The sequence below is a fragment of the Calonectris borealis genome, unplaced genomic scaffold (assembly GCF_964195595.1).
Source record: "Calonectris borealis unplaced genomic scaffold, bCalBor7.hap1.2 HAP1_SCAFFOLD_40, whole genome shotgun sequence".
NCBI classification, from domain to species: domain Eukaryota; kingdom Metazoa; phylum Chordata; class Aves; order Procellariiformes; family Procellariidae; genus Calonectris; species Calonectris borealis.
Window position 1 is genome coordinate 230,907 of NW_027441454.1, and position 22,252 is coordinate 253,158.

Here is a 22,252-nt window from a genome sequence, read left to right on the forward strand (position 1 = left end):
GAGCAACCCTGGGCTTACACGAGCTCCCAGTGCAAGGGCAGGCACAGGGGAGTGCCAGTAAATGCTGGCAAACCCAAAAGTGCAAGGCAGCCAGGGGCTGGGACAGACATGAGAGGCTGGGCAGCAGCTCAGCCCTCCTGGACGGGGCCATGTCCCCACGGGCAGGCTCTCATGGGGTGACCCTGGGAAAGGTGCCACATGCCACCCCGCTCCTCAGACCAGGCCAAGCGCTCCTCCTCTCCAAGCAACCCCTTTGATTCAGCCAAGGGACTTGTGTCTGCCAGGGAGCACAACCCCACAGTAGCTAGCCATCTCACGCCCTTCCCCGGTACTGTGGGTGGTCACATGAGTCACTCTTGGTGCTTCTGCATGGGGGGACCTGGCCCTTGGCACTGCCAGACAGGTCCTGGGTGAACAGGAGGAGAAAGATGGGAAACAACAGACAATGCAGGGCAGGGTGGGGGATTAATCTGAGCCAGCGCAGGGTCAGGCAGGGTATGGGCACCCTTGGGCAGGTTCCCACTGGGCTTTCCCGAGGGACCGGGGACACCAGCAATGACAGTCCCAGCTCGGCAGTGCGACCGGCCACATTGAACAATGCTCCGGTGCCCACTTGTTGCTCCCTGAGGACAAGCCAGGTCTCTTCCCCCGTCCCAGCCCCACAGAAGGGGAATAGGCTCTGCCCTTACCTGAACACATCACTCCAGCGTCCTCAGCATGATCGCAGTCATTTTCACCCCATCCGCTGTGTGGGCAGTCAGACAGGGCAGATTCGGTGCCATTACAGCCAACATCATCCATCCAAATGGGGCCAGATCCTTGCCCAGAGTGTCCGTACTGAGGAGCTCCAACAGCAGACCCACAGCCCAGCTGCTTACAAACCACTGCCGCATCGTGCATGTCCCAATAGTGATCACACACGGTCCCCCACTGGCCCTGTTGTTTCACCTCCACTCTCCCAGCACAGCGCCTGCCGCCATCCACCAGCCTCACCTCCACAGCACCTTCAAACACTGACACAGGACCAGTCAGGACAGCGCTGAGCCCCCCAGCACTGTGGGGCTGGGGGAACCCCTGCCTGGGTGGAGTCAGAGGTGCCAGGGTGGGAGCCCACTCCCCTCCAGGCTGTGCCCGGGGCAGTGCAGGGTCCTTTCTATCTCCATGGGCTGTGCAAGGCTGGGGATGCCCAGCTCCAGCCCTGCTGGCTCATTCGTGGCCCCACAGACTTTGGCACCCCAGCCTTCCTTCCACCCCAACGGCCCCCTGCAACCTGCCCCCGGCCCATGCCCACCCAGGGCACCCGCTCCTCCCCAGCCAGCACCCCGAGAAGAGACCTGCCCCCACCAGGACTCCCCCAAGCACACACTGCTGCTTCTGCCCAGGGCCCCGAGCTCCCCTGGACCACAGCCTGCCCTGGGCATCTGCCAGGACATCCTCCACCCTCAGGCCTTTCTGTGTCCCCTGGGGTGCAACATGATGGTCCCAGTGAGCCCTCCCAACCCATGGCCCCTCCTTGTCCTTGGGCATCAGCCCAGCCCTGCCCTTGTCTGGGATCCCCCAGAAGGTCACCTCTCTGCCAGCCTGTGGGAACACACCCCCCAGTTCCCTTGTCTCCACAGGCACAGCCTGCCCCCCCTCAAGCTGGAGCTCACCCCAGTGTCCAGCACCCCACCCTGAGTCCTTACTTGTGCAGGTGACAACAGCGCTGTTCATGTGGGTGCAGGGCTGGTCCCTGGGGGACCCCCTGGGGCAGGAGGCGAGGAGGGATTCATTCCCCACACACTGCAGCTCTCTGGCCCAGATGGGACCCACCCCTTCTTCAAAGGGAGCTGGCCCAGCCACAGGCAGGGCCACACCGCACTGCAACTCCCTGCAGACCACACCAGCAGCTTTGGCACCAAAGTGGGAATCACAGACAGTTTTCCACTGGTCCCCGTCATGGACCTCCACACGTCCTGAGCAGCGGCTCTTCCCTTCCACCAGCCGGACAAATCCTGGAGAAACCAAAACAACTGAGAACTCTCTGGCAGTTAAATGCCCACTTTCCCACATCACCTCCAAGCAAGCTGTGACCAATTTAGCCATTGCGCATCCCAGAGGAAGCTGTTGGGGGACTGTTGGTGACACAAGCACGTCCAGACCCCCCAGCACCCCTTCTCTACACCATCACAGCACTCAAGGTCATGTGTCTATTGCAGACACACAGCAGACGCTGCAGACCATGGTGGCACCTTTGCGACCAAGGTGTGAGTCACAGACAGTTTTCCAAGGGTCCCCGTCATGGATCACTATATGTCCTTAGCAGGGGCTATTCCCTCTGACCAACCAGCCAGATCCCAGAGCAACCAAAGACCCCTGGGAGGTCCCACAGCCCTCTGGCAGTCCCCTGACCACATCCCACGTCCAAGGTGGCCAAAGGCAAAAAGCCCCACGACCACCCCAGCGGCTCTCAGGGGGTGCTGATGGCACAAACAGAGCAGGGCCCGCCTGCCGCTCCTCAGAAATCAGCCCAGCACTTGTGGGCTTGCTTCTCTCCCAAACCCACTGCCACGGGCACTGCTCAGACAAACTGCTGCTGCCCCACAGGCCTTGGGCTGCCCGGCACTGGTCCCTGGGCACTGCTCCCAGAGCACTTGGGCTCCAGGGAAATGAGCCCAGGCGCTGTTGCCTGCTGCAGCTTGCTCTGCCCCATGGAGCTCAGGGCCAGGCATGAGGAACCTCTTGGTGCCACCAGAAACGTGCCCTGTTCCCAGGGGCATCTTGGGCTGTGGGGCACTGCTGGTAGATGGGACATGTCATAGGGCAAAGGTATAGTGAGGCTGTACCTGCGGTCGGTGTCTGTGCCAGCCCCTGCTCCGGCACCTGCCCAGCAAAAAGGTCCTCAGCCATGGCCAGAGTGCGCTGCTGGATGCTCATGTCCCTGGACGACAGCCAGGTGGAGGGCAGGAGAGTGGACAGAAAGCAACCCTGGGCTTACACGAGCTCCCAGTGCAAGGGCAGGCACAGGGGAGTGCCAGTAAATGCTGGCAAACCCAAAAGTGCAAGGCAGCCAGGGGCTGGGACAGACATGAGAGGCTGGGCAGCAGCTCAGCCCTCCTGGACGGGGCCATGTCCCCACGGGCAGGCTCTCATGGGGTGACCCTGGGAAAGGTGCCACATGCCACCCCGCTCCTCAGACCAGGCCAAGCGCTCCTCCTCTCCAACCAACCCCTTTGATTCAGCCAAGGGACTTGTGTCTGCTAGGGAGCACAACCCCAAAGTAGCTAGCCATCTCACGCCCCTCCCCGGTACTGTGGGTGGCCACAGGAGTCACTCTTGGTGCCTCTGCATGGGGGGACCTGGCCCTTGGCACTGCCAGACAGGTCCTGGGTGAACAGGAGGAGAAAGATGGGAAACAACAGACAATGCAGGACAGGGTGGGGGATTAATCTGAGCCAGTGCAGGGGCCAGGCAGGGTATGGGCACCCTTGGGCACGTTCGCAATGGGCTATCCCGAGGGACCGGGGACACCAGCAATGACAGTCCCAGCTCGGCAGTGCAACCGGCCACATTGAACAATGCTCCGGTGCCCACTTGTTGCTCCCTGAGGGCAAAGCCAGGTCTCTTCCCCCGTCCCAGCCCCACAGAAGGGGAATAGGCTCTGCCCTTACCTGAACACATCACTCCAGCGTCCTCAGCATGATCGCAGTCATTTTCACCCCATCCTCTGTGAGGGCAGTCAGACAGGGCAGATTCGGTGCCATTACAGCCAACATCATCCATCCAAATGGGGCCAGATCCTGGCCCAAAGTGTCCGTACTGAGGAGCTCCAACAGCAGACCCACAGTCCAGCTGCTTACAAACCACTGCCGCATCGTTCATGCTCCAGTAGTCACCACACACGGTCCCCCACTTGCCCCTGTGTTTCACCTCCACTCTCCCAGCACAGCGCCTGCCACCATCCACCAGCCTCACCTCTGCAGCCCCTTCAAATACCAACATGGGACCAGTCAGGAGAGTGCCAAGGCCCAGCTCTGCAGGTCTGGGGGAACACCCTGGCCATGTCCGAGATACCAGGGTGGGAGCCCACTCCCCTCCAGGCTGTCCCCAGTGCAGTGCGGGGGTCCCTTCTATCCCCACGCGCTGCACAAGGCTGGGGGTGTGCAGTTCTGGCCCTGCTGGGTCATTCGCCATCCCACCACAGAAAGCACTTTGCCCACCCCAACGGCCACCTACCCCCTGCCCACGCACACCTCCACACTGTGCCCAGCCCTGCACAGGGCACCCGCTCTTCCCCAGCCCACCCCTCTTCCCCTGAACAGCCCCGTTACCCAGGCCGGCTTCCCATGCAAACCACCTGCCCCCGCACCATCCAAACCCACCCCCACCCCCAGGGCTTTCCGAGCTCCCACCGAGACGATTCCAATGATCTCCCCACCCACAGCCCCTCCTTGCCCCTGCTGGCAGCCCAGCCCCTGCGCTGGGCCGGGCCCCCCAGGAAGGATGTCTCTCGACGCAGATGTCCCCGTCCCCTTCTCTCTTTGGGGCACAAACTGCCCTCAGGGGGTCAGGGCTCCACTGGAACCGGGAGGCAGGGAGCAGCACACAGACCCTCCGGGGCACCCCAGAGGTTGACAGCACCCTGGGCATCTCTGGGTGCTGCCATCGCCAGCTGGGCCACCACCGGCTCCAGAGGCCACCACCGGCTGGGGAAGAGAGGGTCCCAAAAGGGTGTCTACGAGTGTCTATGAATCCAGCCAGGCACAGGCTGCCCGAAACGCCGGAGCCCTGGAAAAGGAGATTCTCTCTCCCACGCAGACAGGCAGGCACAGGGTCCATGGACTCGAGCACCTTCTGACCCTCAGCTCAGTAGCACCTCAAAGAAACCCATTCCCAGACAGATCCTATGACCATGCTGGCGCCCGCTGGCCCTGGGCTGTGGGACAAGGGAACGGGCACTTACCGCTGCACAGCTGTACCCAGAGGAGCAACCACAGCGTCTGAGGGCACAGGAGTCCCTCTGTGCCCATCCTGAGCCTCCTGCCCTGCCAGCACATCCCTGCTGCGCCACGCTCCCTGCCTCAGCTCCTGGGGCCTCCTGGGGACAATGATGACAGGAGGGCAATATATCTCTGCAGATCCCAGCCCAGCTGCAGGAGGAGCCAATCAAAGCAGCAGGACCTTTTTAGACATTATCGGGAGCTATCTCCCCTCCGACACAGCCCAGCCCTCCAATGAACTTCTCCAGCGCCGTTCGTGACCATATATGAGAGACGGCTCTGCTGCAGGTGTCACGTCACTGTGGTGGGGGGCCCTCACAGGACAGGGCAGGTTGTTGGGGGGGAAATGGGGTTTTCACCCCTGGAACCCTCTTGTGTTGACCAGGAGCACTGAGCATCTCCTATGCCAGGCCCATCCAAGAGCCCAAGGTGAGAGAGTCCAGCCGTCCCCGTGCCAGGGGGACCCGAGGGCTGGGATTGCAGCAGGGTCTGTGTCAGGAAGGGAAGGAAACAGCCCCTGCCCCTGCTACAGACCCCCCTCTGCTGGCAGCAGCAGCTGCGAATGGGCCTTAGCCCAGGCCAGAACCTCACCCCAGCAGTGCTGGCTCCCCCTTCCTTCCCTGCAGAGCCCATGGAAGACCCCTCCCAGGAGCCAGCGCTGGGACACGTCCCTGCCCTGGCAGCAGACGAACAGCCCAGAGGCTCAGACACATCCCTGGCTCTCAGCGTGTCACCACGGGGCCGTTATTCCCCGCTGGCGCATCGGGAGCCGCAGCCTGCAGGTGCACAAACCACAGCCCACGTGGCCTCACGGCGCTCGCCGCGCTCCCCCCGCAGCGCCCAGGCAGGAAGTCTGTGGTTTCCTCGTGGCACCGTGCCCGGGCACAGCCCTGGGGTGCCCCCGAGCCACCCCCACCCCGACTGCTCCAGCCAGGGCTGCAGGGGCTGCTCCTTCGGCCTCGCAGACACAGGGCCGGGCAGCTCCCATCCCCCGGGATGCCCTTGTGGCAGCACACGGCCGCTCTGCACCGAGCCCCACAGCCACGGGGTGCCATCGGTGCCACGGCTGCTGCCACCCTCCTCCTGCCACTGCTGCATGCCCATGAGTTATACTGGTGGTGACCTCACACCCTCCTACTGCCGACACCGTGTGTACGAGTTATGCTGTCACACGTCTGCGCGGCGTACGGACTTCTGCTGACCTTGGTTCTTCCAAAAAGCCGCATTTGGGCATGGCCTGAATATTATTCTGGTGACATCAGAAGCACCTACACAAGCTATGTGCCAGCTCCTGGCCTATCAGCTACTCAGGCACCAGTGACAACACAAGCTCCTACACAGCCCCTGGCCTATCTGCTACTCAGCCACAGATGATGTCATAGCATCTACCTCTCATATTGGCCTGCTCCTGGCCTATCGGCTATTCACGCACCAATGACCTCATACCACTTACAGAAACTACGGGCCTGCTCCTGCCCTATCAGCTCCTCAGGCAGCAATGACATTATAAGCACCTACACATGCCATGGCCTATCTGCTGCTCAGCCACAGATGACGTCATAGCATCTGCCTCTCATATTGGTCTGCTCCTGGCCTATGGGCTATTCAGGCACCAATGACCTCATACCACCTACAGAAACTATGGGCCTGCTCCTGCCCTATCAGCTCCTCAGGCAGCAATGACATTATAAGCACCTACACATGCCATGGCCTATCTGCTGCTCAGCCACAGATGACGTCATAGCATCTGCCTCTCATATTGGCCTGCTCCTGGCCTATCGGCTATCCAGGCACCAATGACCTCATACCACCTACAGAAACTACGGGCCTGCTCCTGCCCTATCAGCTCCTCAGGCAGCAATGACATTATAAGCACCTACACATGCCATGGCCTATCTGCTGCTCAGCCACAGATGATGTCATAGCATCTGCCTCTCATATTGGCCTGCTCCTGGCCTATCGGCTATCCAGGCACCAATGACCTCATACCACCTACAGAAACTACGGGCCTGCTCCTGCCCTATCAGCTCCTCAGGCAGCAATGACATTATAAGCACCTACACATGCCATGGCTTATCTGCTGCTCAGCCACAGATGATGTCATAGCATCTGCCTCTCATATTGGCCTGCTCCTGGCCTATCGGCTATCCAGGCACCAATGACCTCATACCACCTACAGAAACTACGGGCCTGCTCCTGCCCTATCAGCTCCTCAGGCAGCAATGACATTATAAGCACCTTCACATGCCATGGGCCTACTCCCGGCCTGTGAGCTACTCAGGCATGAGTGACCTCATAAGCACAGACACAAGCCATGGGCCTGCTCCTGCCCTATCAGCTCCTCGGGCACCAGTGACCTCAAAACAACCTACACGTACCTGTCGTGGTTTAACCCCGGCCAGCAGCTAAGTCCCATACAGTCGCGCGCTCACTGTTTCACTAAATAGAAAGTTAATTCTGTCCCAGCCAAAACCAGTACAATGCCAGGTGCCTGCTCCTGCCCTATCAGCTCCTCAGGCACCAGGGACCTCACAAGAACATGTACACCCATTTGCCATGTACTTGCTGTTGAGGGCCTCAGCCTCCGGTGACCTCACAAGCACCTAGAAAGCCCATGCACCTGGTCCTGGCCTATCAGCTATTCAGCCAAGAGTGACATCACAAGTACATACCCAAGCCATGTGCCTCCCTCTTGCCTATCATCTACTCAGGCATCAGTGACCTGACCACCACAAAGCCACCTATTTGCTACCTACTCGCCTACGAGATGTGAAGGTACAAGTGACCTCACAAGCTACGTGCCTACTCTTGGCCTATCAGCTACTCAGGTATCAGTAATGTCACAACCACTTACACAAGCCATGTGCCAGCTCTCGGCCTATGATCTACTTAGGCACCAGGGACCTCACAAGCACATACCAACCCATTTGCTATGTTCCCACGTGGGGGAGTGGCCCCATGTGGCAGCCCCCGCCCAGTCACTTGCTCACTCCCCACCAGTGGGATGGAGGAGGGAACTGGAAGAAAAAAAGCGAGAAAAAAAGAATCTCATGGGTTGAGATAAAGACAGTTTAATAAGTGCAGAATCATCGCTCACAGCAGGAGATCAATGCCCAGCCAGTCTCTGAGTAAAGGCCACTTCAAAGAACACACCCTCCTCCCCAGTTTTATTGCTGACCATGACATCACATGGTGTGGAATATCCCTTTGGTCACTTGGGGGTCAGCTGTGCTGGCTTTGTCCCCTCCCAGCCTCTTGCCACCCCCAGCCCCCTCACTGTTGGGGCAGAGGGAGAAACAGAGCAGGCCTTGACGCTGGGCAAGCGCTGCTCAGCAATAGCTACGATGTCAGTGTGTTATCAGAGCTGTTTGGGCCACCAAGGCAAAGCACGGCACCAGAGGGGCTGCTAACAAGAAAATTCACTTCATCCCAGCCAGACCCAGTACAACCTCCACCCCTTATTCCATACCGTGTGCGTCCTGCTCAGGTCCTACATTATTCAGTACATTTACATCCACCACCACCACTCCCTTCCCCATCCCTTGGCATGACATGCACACAGCATACTGGGTTTGGCTGGTGTGGCTCAGGTGGACGTGGGCAAGTGCCAGCACCCTCCTGACTTCTCCCCTCACTCAGTCAGCCAGAGCTTTTTGAAACATGCAATCAGGTCATCAACCTAAGGACAAGGAGACCTATATAGCCCCCACCTGCACCCCACAGGGGTCTTACAGGTAGCTGTCAGATCCCCCACAACCACGGGGAAAGGGAGTTCCCCACCAGCACCCTTCCTCTCTCTTTGGCACCTCGAAATCCAGTTTGGAGTTCATGGGCTCATTGGCTGGTTTGTCTGGCTCACGTGATTTTTTGGGGGATTCCCTTTGGCTCTTTTCCATATTGTCCCCACGCACATCTTCTTCTGAGGTTAGCATTTTGTCCTGGTTTTCCACGTTCGCAGACAGGGCTTCCACAGGTCTGTTCCATGACCTGTGGAGTTTGGGGGTGTCCAGCCCATGTCCTGGCCCTAACTCACAGGGTCTGGGTTTTCCTGTCGCTCTCTGGTTCTGGTCCCCTTTTTCTGGTCCATGACCTGTGGGGTTTGGGAGTGTCCAGCCCATGTCGTGGCTCTGACCCATGGGGTTTGGGTTGCCCTTGCTTTGTCTGGTCAAAAACCTGTGGGGTTTGGGTGTGTCCTGCCAGTGTCCTAGCTGCGACCCACGTGTGTTGGGGTGTCCTGTCCCTGTCTGGTCCATGATCTGTGGGTTTCGGAGATGTCCTGCACGTGTCTTGTCTCTGAGCCTCGGGGTTTGGGGTGCCCTGTCCCTTTCTGTTCCATGGCCTGTGGGGTTTGGGGATATTCTGCCAGTGCCTGTGCGCTGAGCCATGTTGTTTGAGGTGTCCTGTCCCTGTGTGTTTCATGACCTGTGGTGTGTTGAAGTGTCCTGTCCCCATCGTGGCCCTTAGGCACGGGGTTTGGGGTGGCCCGTCCCTGTCTGGTCCATGACCTGTGAGGTTTGGGGCAGTCCTGCCCATATCCTTGCCCTGACCCTTGGGGTTTGTGATTCCGGGAGACTGTCTGGTCCAGGATCATTGCGGTTTGGGGAAGTCCTGCCCATGTCCTGGCCCTGAGCCTCGGGGTTTTGTGTTCCCTGTCCTTCTCTGGTCAATGACCTGTGGGGTTTGGGCTTGTCCAGCCCATGTTGTGGCTTTGACCCATGGAGTTTGGGGTGCCCTTTCTTTGTCTGGTCCATGACCTGTGGGGTTTGGGAGTGTCCTGCCAGTGTCCTAGGTGCGACCCACGTGTGTTGGAGTGTCCTGTCCCTGTCTGTTCCATGACCATTGGGGTTTGGGATGTCCTGCATCTGTCTTGGCCCTTAGCCTCGGGATTTGGAGTGCCCTGTCGCTTTCTATTCCATAGCCTATGGGGTTTGGGGGTATCCTGCCAGTGTCCTTGCGCTGAGCCATGGGGTTTTTGGTGTCCTGTCCCTTTCTGGTCCATGACCTGTGGGGCTTGGGGATGTCCTGCACATGTCTTGCGACTGAGTCATGGGGTTTGGGGTGCCCTGTTCCTCTCTGGTTCATGATCTCTGGGGTTTGGGGATGTCCTGCCCATGTCCTGGCCCTGAGCCACAGGGTTTGGGGTTCCAGGTCCCTGTCTGGTCCATGATCTTTGGGGTTTGGGGATGTTCTGCCCATGTCCTGGCCCTGAGCCACGGGGTTTTGGGTTCCCTGTCCTTGTCTAGTCCATGAGCTGTGGGTTTTGGGCTTGTCCAGCCCATGTCGTGGCTCTGACCCATGGGGTTTGGGGTGCCCTTTCTTTGTCTGGTCCATGGCCTGTGGGGTTTGGGGATATCCTGCCAGTGTCCTTGTGCTGAGCCATGTTGTTTAGGGTGTCCTGTGCCTGTCTAGACCATGACCTGTGGGGTTTTGGGTGTTCTGCACGTGTCTTGGCGCTGAGCCACGGGGTTTGGGGTGCCCTGTCCCTTTCTGGTCCATGGCATGTGGGGTTTCGGGGTGTCCTGCATGTATCTTGGCCCTCAGCCACGGCGTTTTGGATACCCTGTCCCCATCTGGTTCATGACCTGTGGTGTGTTGAAGTGTCCTGTCCCCATCGTGGCCCTTACACATGGGGTTTGGGGTGGCCCGTCCCTGTCTGGTCCATGACCTGTGGGCTTAGGGGGTGTCAAGACCATGTCCTGGCCCACACCCACAGGATTCGGATTTCCCTGTCCCTCTCTGGTCCATGAGCTGTGGGTTTTGGGCTTTTCCAGCCCATGTCGTGGCTCTGACCCATGTGGTTTGGGGTGCCCTTTCTTTGTCTGGTCCATGGCCTGTGGGGTTTGGGGATATCCTGCCAGTGTCCTTGTGCTGAGCCATGGGGTTCTGCGTGTCCTGTCCCTTTCTGGTCCATGACCTGTGGGTTTTGGGGGTGTCCTGCACGTGTCTTGGCGCTGAGCCACGGGGTTTGGGGTGCCCTGTCCCTTTCTGGTCCATGGCCTGTGGGGCTTGGGTGTGTCCTGCACGTATCTTGGCCCTCAGCCAAGGGGTTTCGGATGCCCTGTCCCTGTCTGGTTCATGATCTGTGCGTTTTGGGGTTGTCCAGCCCATGTCGTGGCTCTGACCCATGGGGTTTGGGGTGCTCTTTCTTTGCCTGGTCCATGACCTCTGCGGTTTGGCAGTGTCCTGCCAGTGTCCTAGCTGTGACCCACATCTTTTGGAGTGTCCTGTCCCTGTCTGTTCCATGACCTGTGGGGTTTGGGGGTGTCCTGCACGTGTCCTGGCTCTGACCCATGGGGTTTGGGGTCCCTTGTCCCCATCTGTTTCATGACCTCTGGTGTGTTGAAGTGTCCTGTCCCCATCGTGGTCCTTACGCACGGGTTTTGGGCTTGCCCGTCTCTCTCTGGTCTATGACCTGTGGGGTTTGGGGGTGTCCTGCCCATATCATTGTCCTGGCCCGCGGGCTTTGGGCTTCTGGGTCCCTGTCTGGTCCATGACCTGTAGGGTTTGGGGATGTCCTGCCCATGTCTCAGCCCTGAGCCACGGGGTTGGGGGTTCCGGGTCCCTCTCTGGTCCATGACCTGTTTGGTTTGGGGGTGTCCAGACCATGTCCTGGCCTAAACCCACAGGATTTGGATTTCCCTGTCCCTCTCTGGTCCATGACCTGTGGGTTTTGGGCTTGTCTAGCCCATGTCGTGGCTCTGACCCATGGGGTTTGGCGTGCCCTTTCTTTGTCTGGTCCATGACCTCTGCGGTTTGGGAGTGTCCTGCCAGTGTCCTAGGTGCGACCCACGTGTGTTGGAGTGTCCTGTCCCTGTCTGTTCCATGACCATTGGGATTTCGGAGGTGTCCTGCACATGTCTTGGCCCTGAGCCTCGGGGTTTAGGGTACCCTGGCCCTTTCTGTGCCATGGCCTGTGGGGTCTGGGGATATCCTGCCAGTGTCCTTGCGCTGAGCCATGGGGTTTTGGGTGTCCTGTCCCTTTCTGGTCCATGACCTGTGGGGTTTGGGGGTGTCCTGCACTTGTCCTGGCTCTAAGCCACGGCGTTTGGGGTGTCCTGTCCCTTTCTGTTCCATGGCCTTTGGGGTTTTTGGATATCATAGAATCATGGCATCATTAAAGTTGGAAAAAACATCTAAGGTCATCGAGTCCAACCATCAGCGTAACACCACCATACTCGCTACACCATGTCCCTAAGGGCCTCATCTACACATCTTTTAAATACTTCCAGGGATGGTGACTCAATCACTTCCCTGGGCAGCCTGTTCCAAGGCCTGACCACTCTTTCAGTTAAGAAATTTCTCCTAATGTCCAGTCTAAACCTCCCTTGCCGCCACTTGAGGCCATTTCCTCTCGTCCTATCGCTGTCACTTGGGAGAAGAGACCAACACCCACCTCGCTACAACCTCCTTTCAGGTAGTTGTAGAGCACGATGAGGTCTCCCCTCAGCCTCCTCTTCTCCAGGCTGAACACCCCCAGTTCCCTCAGCCGCTCCCCATCAGACTTGTGCTCCAGGCCCTTCACCAGCTTCGTTGCCCTCCTCGGGACACGCTCCAGCACCTCCATGTCCTTCTTGGAGTGAGGGGCCCAAAACTGAACACAGGATTTGAGGTGCGGCCTCACCAGTGCCCAGTACAGGGGCACGATCACCTCCCTGCTCCTGCTGGCCACACCAGTTCTGATACAGGCCAGGATGCCATTGGCCTTCTTGGCCACCTGGGCACACTGCCGGCTCATGTTCAGCCGCTGTCGATCAGCACCCCCAGGTCCTTTTCCTCCGGAATATCTCAGAGAGGGACCCTTGTCAAATGCTCACAGCTGCTTAAAAGTCGAAGGGTTAAGGAAGCTTTCATTTTTCAGCTAAAAAGGATTTTAAAATATATATTTATTTGAGAAGGAAGCATCACTACAGGAAACGTCTTTTCAGTGTGGCTTGTAAATTAATCAGTTAACGTCTCATCATTTGTAAACGCACATGGTTATGCTTTTAGGAACACAGTAGTTGCCTGTCAAAGGAAAGCACAGCCGTATCAGCCCTGAAAGATGAACTCTGCCCCTCCTGTCAGTAAGTTTAAAAATGCAACCTCACCAGACCCCACAAAACCCAAATAAAAACACCAGTCCAAGACATCAGCCATAAAAGGAACCCACCACTTTGTCTAGAAAAAGAATAAACTCCTCAAATTATTGAATTAAAGGGCTTTACCGTGAAGGAGTAGCCTTCAAAAACTGACAAAACGGATTTCTTGTATTTTATTAGGCCACAGGCCGTACTATCCAAATAGTTTGGGAAGTGTGAGAATTTAATAGTATTCTCCTTGCTATCAGACCCAAACCAATTTTTAATAATGATGAAAACATGGGTTCAGAGCACAATCCTGTGGTTTTTTTCTCCATTGCAACCACACTCCTGCCTCCCAGCTCCCTACTGGAAGAGCTTGCAGGAACAAAGTCCTCAGGCCACTGGTTAGTAATGGGCTGCAGTGCTTATTGAGGACTAATACTGACATGCAGTTTTTCCACAAGTAAAAAGGGTAACTCGTATCTTGTTCCTTTTCCAGTATATTGAATTATATTACGCCACAAGCAGCAGTTAAGCTGACCCTAGTGAAACATTATCAGAAAGACACTTGAATCACTGCTTATTATGCCTCAAAAACATAGAATGTAAATGCAACTGCTCTCCTCAAGAGGTCACTAAATTGATCAGAAGAGAGATTAAAACCCTTCCTTGGAAAAAGCTCTTGTCCTTTATTACCTAATGCAGTGGAAGAATTCAAGGGAGCAGTTTTTGCAGACTCTGGGGAAAAAAAAAATCTACATGCAGAAGATGATTCCTCACTCCAGTTCATCACGCCTTCTCTATACGTTTAGGAAAGCACATCCAACAGTACTGTATTACGAACTCAAGAGTTCTTGAAAATGGGCCTTTGGAGAGGAGCACCCAGATCTGGAAAAAAATACCTTCTTTCAAATTTCCTTCTTTTCAGAATGTTTTGTACCTAGTTATGATAAAAAGGAAGGCTGATCAAGTATTTTGCAGCTTCACGCTCCATATGCCACTCCTTTTTACATGTGGAAAAACAGCCTATGTTCCCTCATGGCAGGCACAACCACTGTCATTTAGTGGTTTGTCAGAAGCAAACAAGAAGTTAGGAAAGCTCTCTGTTGAAGTCTAGCATGAAACAGTCTAGTATTGACCAGTAACTGAAACAGAACAGTTCATAAACTATTAACTAGTTCTTGTCTTTTTTAGGAAGCAGTTATTATATGGCCTGCAGGCAACAGACTAATTTCTTAAAGGAGATGATTGCATAACAACAATTATCAAAAGCAGCAGATAGATAATTAATGTACTATTTAGTACGTGTGCCCAAAGGCCATCTTCCAATGATCCTACATTCTTGTGTCTTTTTTTTCCCTTTAAATTTCTACTGAAGTAGAATTTCTTCCTGCCAGTTCCTCCAATCAGTCAAGTAGAAACAACATCTCCATGGAACTTGTATACAGCCCTCAGATAATACTGCAGAAGAATTGGAAAAAAAAAAACCAAACCCAAAAAACAAAAACCAAACCCAAAACCCCAGCATTGACAGTCAATGTATTCACTCCCATTTCAAACAGAAGACTAAACAGAAACTAACACAAAGCAAGTGGGAAAGGGGACAGGAAATAGGAGGAACAGGCTGGTCTCACTGCTGGAGTGCTACATTTAAATTACAGTGGTTTCCTAAAACCCGATAGCTTGGCTAAACTAAAGCTTCAGCCAGGAAGGATCACAGTGGTGCTGGACGGCGCTAAAACAACGGGCATGACTCTGCATTTCTGCAGCCTCTAAGGACAAATACCAACCAGAGACCCTTGCAGTTACTGAACTAGTAACACTAAAACAAAAAGGATCCACTTTCTTGATTTGGCTGTAGTAACAGTAGGACAGCAGCACAAATTTGGAAGTGTAGAATGACAGCTAACAGAAGAGCAAGACAATGAAGAAATATTCAAAGTATAACCTTTTGTGCATCCTCTTTAAAAAAATCTCAACTAATTTTAATTTTGCTGCTTTACTGTTCAACAATAATCGGTGAGCTTTGCAGTGATTTATTCCTACCACACTAAGATCCAGGTTCTGCTTTGAAATACATACAGAAATATGTGTATTTAAAAAAACAAACAAACAAAAAAAACCCCACCACACTTTAGACCAAGACCTGAGTTAGCTTTAAGAATAAAGCTAATTGTGTCTCCAACACCAGAAGCACCTGAGGCCGCAGTGCTTCTACAGTGAGAGAGAGAGAGGACGTGTAAAGAGAGATGCAAGGCTTCTACCCTCCCTATGGCTACCCACAACCCAAATCAGGTACAGTCAGAGCAAACAAGAAGGAATGTTTTTGCTTTGTCTTTCCTTTACTTTAATTAGTTCTAACTAACACTAAGTCTTCCCTCCCATTCCAGGATTTTTCCTTTTTTTAAATTTTTTTTTGAGACATCTATGTTAGCTTATGGCAAGGTGCCACTTAGACATGTAATACAGACATGCCAGGGAACACACGTAACTAAAGGAATGTTAACTTTATTTATGAACACGTGATTTGTGTTTATAGACATGCTAGCAAACAAAGAGAAAAATAACTTGTCAAGAAAGAAAACCCCGTCTGAATCAGATCAAATACTTTAAATGCGGTTTACATAAATGCATTACATTAACTGCTAGGGTCACTGTTAAACTAACTCAAACTCCCAATGAGAGGCATTCATGTCCAAAAAGGAATTCAAACCAGTCAGTGATAGAATTACGGATGCCAGATTTAGACTTAGTGCTTTCAGACCTACCTACGAAAAGTTTTTGATTTTAAGTTGATTGTGTACCATTCCACGAGAATCAGAGGCTGTATTCTTCACAGAACACAGACCCAGAGTTCATGAATTTCTAGATTAAGTTATCCTAACAGCTTATCAAGTGATCAGATCCAGTGATCCAGGGTCAGTGTAATGCCTCACGCTATTCTAGTGAAGAAAAAGCAGTTATACTTAAAGATTAAATAAAAAATACCACATAGTAATTTTTATCCTATAAGGACTATTTTGAAATGTGTAGTTACAGATAGTATTTGACCCAAGCGGCAAATCAAGATCTAGACCATTACCAGCCAAGTATTTCCTTGTGTTACTTATTTTTATTTTAGCAGCAGAACGACAGTGTTTTCAAACCTGAAAAAAAATGCTGCCCCTTTTCCAAATGTAAATTCAAAGTGGCAGTATCCTAAAGAAAAGCTTAGCCTTTGGGAAATTAAAGCAGCATCCAGCCCTGAAGTCACCCAGATCCAAAAATGTACTGCAGGCGGAGATTAAGAAAAATGACAGGGATTTTACCCTTTACAAATGCACCAGGCTCTAACCTTGTGCCAAAATTTGTACACTGGGTTTTAGGTGTTCTCATTTGCAAACAAACTATTAAACTAAACTGCTTCGACAGATAAAGTGGAAAGATCAAATGCAGAACTTTAGCATACCACTCTGTGTAGCAACGATATTTACATTCACGGCAATCTGTTAAAGACAGTTATGCACTTGGAGGGGCCCAAACAATATCACTTCAATTAACACAGTTTTAGGAACAAATACCCAAGTCTTTAAGGACATGAAAAGGAAGCATTCAGCTGCACAGAACTGTCCTCAGAACGTATGGGATATGTTGGTTTTGGTATTTGTTTGAACCCCCAAGTCAAAAGTAAGAAACAGTACCAAGTTTAACAATAATGGTTTCTCAGTGGTTTTTGATAACATTTTCAAAAACCATTAGGCAAAAAAAAGTATTTAAAAACAAAACCTAAGTGATACAACGTCAGAATGGCAAAAAATACACTCCAAACAATTTTTATTGCAAGAAGCAAAAAGCACACAACAAGCTACACAAACATACTTATTCCTAGCTATACACAGGCAGATGTAGGACATGGCACCATGTTCAGTTGTGCAAACCTTGAACCTGCGTGATCTAAAAACGATCGTGCATTACCTGCAGAACACAAAGTCATTTAGGAAATAGTCTGGCGTATCCAATATGAAATACAATGCATTACTAGGCACGAACACCAATAGCCACATTAGAACTGTGCAAATGATGGCATTACTCAGTTTTGACTATGCTGAATCAAATACATTGTATTTACAACATATACTATGTTTTACTGGAACATATATTAAGTTAATGTTTGGAAAATTAATCCAAGGCTACATTGTTTAGAATTAAGTGCAGTGTGCAGAAAAAAGGGTGAGATTGTGTTTTTACATACTGCTTTTGGTGTTCCACTCCCTGGCTCAGTTTGACTTCTAGAAGAAGAAATAAAGGTGATCAGAACTTCAAATAAAGCACTTGTACCAAAAACATAAAGCAGTGAAAACAGATTATAAAACCTGAACATCAAAACATTATGTTCTGATAGTCTAGTGAATGTGGAAATTTATTCGTATAAATAACCTGCTCTCTCTTGGTACATTCAGTGCAACTAAAAAAAACCCCCAAAATCCTATTTCGACTTTGTCACAAATTACTCTAAGACTTACAGATATAGAACACAACAGTGCAAGAGGAAGTCCTCAAATATTTTGTCTCTGCTATGTAAGTATCAAAAATATGAAGTCTGTACAACAGTTCTGTGTTCTTAAATAACCATCAAAATACGAAGGTAACTTTAGCCAACCTGTATATCGCTAGTATTACAAATAGGTACCAGATAGAGTCCTTTAGTTTCTAAGAAAGAACAGTGATAGTCTAGACACTTCCAAGTGCACGTTTACTTAAGTGAAATAAACCAGTCACCTGACAAATAACAACAATGTCAGCAGCATCGTCTTTAGAACAGGGTTTCTCTGTGGAAGCCCAAGCACTGTTGGCTTAGCCATGAAAGTGCCAAAATACTAAATGTGTTACATATGCTATATTGACTAAAAACAGTGGTAGAAATGTCACCTGAAAGCAGGTCCTAGGCCTTTATACGATTTAGGAGACCTGTGACAAAAAAAAAAAGGTCTTTGCCAGAATTTGTTTCAAGATAATCTTGAAAACGCTACAATATTTTAGGAAATATTTATTACATTTGAAAACTTGCTGAGATTCCACATACTCATTGATCTGTATCTGCACGCTACTCATCATGAATCAGCCATGCAACCATTGATATCGTTAACAAACAATTCACACATCATCCAAAGTGTCCCATGAGCAGAGGCAATTCAAAGGCTGCTGTGCAATTGGTGTACAAATAGAAAGGCGCACGCTCCCTGCCACTGCTAGAACACCACCAGGCTCGCAATGACAGCCACGGACCTCCTGAAGTTGAGGAAGGACAAGGACATCCTTTAGATTACCACAGCATGGATTCTTCATACATTGACCTTCAAGAGCGTACTAAAAGGAGAGTAACGCATTTTTGAAGGCCTCTCCACCATTACAGCATACATTCATCATTCCCAAACATTCACCACTCTACCAGTTGTTTCTGCAATGTTCACAGCTGAAGGACTAGAAAGCTAATCTGCCTCGTTAATTTTCAACGCTAGAACAGCAGTGCCATTCTTTCCTTTTCCCCACATGCAGGTATTTATTTGACCTTTGATGCTAGCAGCATCTATCCTCTCATTTTAGGGCAGCATTACAGTACCAGGAGACGGTGCCATCCAACCAGAAACGCAGGATGCACTGACAAGACAGCACTAAGCAGACATGTTTAAACTGGTGGGAGGATCGGGAGCACAGGCAGTGTTTCCCTCGATCCCTTTAGTGGCAGGGCGGAACACTGAAAGGAACAGGAAAACTCATCGGATCAACACGTGGCTCAGGGGCTGGTGCCATCGGCAGAATTTTGGGTTCTTTGACCACGGGGAGGTTTACACAGCACCGGGGCTGCTGGCGACGGACGGAGTTCAGCTGTCTCACAGGGGGAAAAGGATTCTCGCGTGTGAGTTGGCCGGGCTCATCGAGAGGGCTTTAAACTACGTTCGAAGGGGGAAGGGGGTAAAACCAGGCTCACTAGCGAAGAGCCTAGGGACCGCACGCCAATGTCGGGGGAGAAATTGATAGCCCAGCTCAAGTGCATCTACACCAATGCAGGCAGCATGGGCGGCAAACAGGAGGAGCTGGAAGCCATTGTGCAGCGGGGTAGCTATGACTTAGTCGCCATCACGGAAACATGGTGGGATGAGTCTCACGATTGGAGTGCTGCAATGGATGGCTATAAGCTCTTCAGAAGGGACAGGCGAGGAAGGAGAGGCGGTGGGGTAGCCCTGTATGTTAGGGAGTGCTTCGACTGTCTAGAGCTCAATGGTAGTGATGACGAGGTCGAGTGCTTGTGGGTAAGGATGAGGGGGAAGGCCAACAAGGCAGATGTCCTGCTGGGAGTCTGTTATAGACCACCTAGCCAGGACGAGGAGGCAGACGAAATATTCTACCAGAGGCTCGCAGAAGTCTCACAGTCGCTAGCCCTTGTTCTCGTGGGGGACTTCAACTTTCCGGACGTCTGCTGGAAATACCACACGGCAGAGAGGAAACAGTCGAGGAGGTTCCTGGAGTGTGTGGAGGATAACTTCCTGACGCAGCTGGTAAGCGAGCCCACCAGGGGAGATGCCTCGCCTGACCTGCTGTTCACAAACAGAGAAGGACTGGTGGGAGATGTGGTGGTCGGAGGCCGGCTTGGGCTTAGCGACCACGAAATGGTAGAATTCTCGATACTTGGTGAAGTAAAGAGGGGGGCCAGCAAAACCGCTACCATGGACTTCCGGCGGGCGGACTTTGGCCTGCTCAGGACACTGGTCGAGAGGGTCCCTTGGGAGACAGTCCTGAAGGGCAAAGGGGTCCAGGAAGGCTGGACGTTCTTCAAGAAGGAAGTCTTAAAGGCGCAGGAGCGGGCTGTCCCCATGTGCCGCAAGAAGAACGGGCGGGGAAGACGACCGGCCTGGCTGAACAGGGAGCTCTGGCTGGGGCTCAGGAAAAAAAGGAGAATTTATCACTTGTGGAGGAAGGGACAGGCAACTCAGGAAGAGTACAGGGATCGCGTTAGGTCGTGCAGAGAGGAAATTAGAAAGGCAAAAGCCCGGCTAGAACTCAACCTGGCCACTGTCGTGAGAGACAACAAAAAATGCTTTTATAAGTATGTTAATGACAAAAGGAGAACCAATGAGAATCTCCATCCTCTATTGGATGCGGGGGGGAACGTTGCCACCAAGGACGAGGAAAAGGCTGAGGTACTCAACGCCTTCTTTGCCTCAGTCTTTAGTAGTCAGAGTGGTTATCCTCAGGGTACTCAGCCCCCTGAGCTGGAAGACAGGGACGACGAGCAGGATAAACCCCCCATAATTCAAGAGGATGAAGTTAATGACCTGCTATGCCGCCTGGACGTTCACAAGTCTATGGGGCCGGATGGGATCCACCCGAGGGTACTGAGGGAGCTGGCGGAGGAGCTTGCCGAGCCGCTCTCCATCATTTACCAGCAGTCCTGGTTAACTGGGGACGTCCCGGACGACTGGAGGCTCGCCAATGTGACTCCCATCTACAAGAAGGGCCGGAGGGAGGTTCCGGGGAACTACAGACAGGTTAGCCTGACCTCGGTTCCGGGGAAGATCATAGAGCGGTTGGTTTTGAGGGTGCTCACGAGCCATGTTCGGGACAACCAGGGGATCAGGCGCAGCCAGCACGGGTTCATGGAAGGCAGGTCCTGCTTGACCAAACTGATCTCCTTTTATGACCAGGTGACCCGCCTAATGGATGAGGGAAAGGTAGTGGATGTGGTCTACTTGGACTTCAGTAAGGCCTTTGACACTGTCTCCCACAGCATTCTCCTAGAGAAGCTGGCGGCTCACAGCCTAGACAGGTCCACTCTTCGCTGGGTAAAAAACTGGCTGGACGGCCGAGCCCAGAGAGTTGTGGTCAACGGAGTTAAATCCAGTTGGCGGCCGGTCACGAGCGGTGTTCCCCAGGGCTCAGTACTGGGGCGGTCCTGTTCAATATCTTTATCAATGATCTGGACGAGGGGATCGAGTGCTCCCTCAGTAAGTTTGCAGACGACACCAAGTTGGGCGGGAGTGTTGATCTGCTGGAGGGTAGGAAGGCTCTGCAGAGGGACCTGGACGGGCTGGATCGATGGGCCGAGGCCAATGTATGAGGTTCAACAAGGCCAAGTGCTGGGTCCTGCACTTCGGCCACAACAACCCCAGGCAACGTTACAGGCTTGGGGAAGAGTGGCTGGAAAGCTGCCCAAAGGAAAAGGATCTGGGGGTGCTGATTGACAGCCAGCTGAACATGAGCCGGCAGTGTGCCCAGGTGGCCAAGAAGGCCAGCGGCATCCTGGCCTGTATCAGGAATAGTGTGGCCAGCAGGAGCAGGGAGGTGATCGTGCCCCTGTACTGGGCACTGGTGAGGCCGCACCTCGAATCCTGTGTTCAGTTTTGGGCCCCTCACTCCAAGAAGGACATGGAGGTGCTGGAGCGTGTCCAGAGGAGGGCAACGAAGCTGGTGAAGGGCCTGGAGCACAAGTCTTATGAGGAGCGGCTGAGGGAACTGGGGTTGTTTAGCCTGGAGAAGAGGAGGCTGAGGGGAGACCTCATCGCGCTCTACAACTACCTGAAAGGAGGTTGTAGCGAGGTGGGTGTTGGTCTCTTCTCCCAAGTAACTAGTGATAGGACGAGAGGAAATGGCCTCAAGTGGCGCCAAGGGAGGTTTAGATTGGACATTAGGAAAAATTTCTTAACTGAAAGAGTGGTCAGGCCTTGGAACAGGCTGCCCAGGGAAGTGGTGGAGTCACCATCCCTGGAGGTATTTAAAAGACGTGTAGATGAGGCCCTTAGGGACATGGTGTAGTGGGCATGGTGGTGTTGGGTTGACGGTTGGACACGATGATCTTAGAGGTCTTTTCCAACCTGTATGATTCTATGATTCTATGATTCTATGATTCTTCCTCTTTCCAGCACAGTACTGCCAATGTACTGGCATACGATGCTGCTGCGCTCCGTACCAACTTCCGCCACGTGGGTCGCGTGCACTGGACTTCATCTGGATCTTTGGGCATTTGGTCGTTGTCCAGGTCACTATAAACCACCTCCAGCACGCCTAGTTCTCTCAGGTATTGGATACCTCTCTCCATAGTGGTCCATTTGCTTGGGCGATATATAACATCTTCCCTGAAGGGATACCTTTCCTTCACGCCTGACAGCAGTCGCCTCCAGAGGCTGAGGACCTGTGTCCCTTTTCCAATCGCTTTGTCAATGTCCCCTTCCCTAGCAA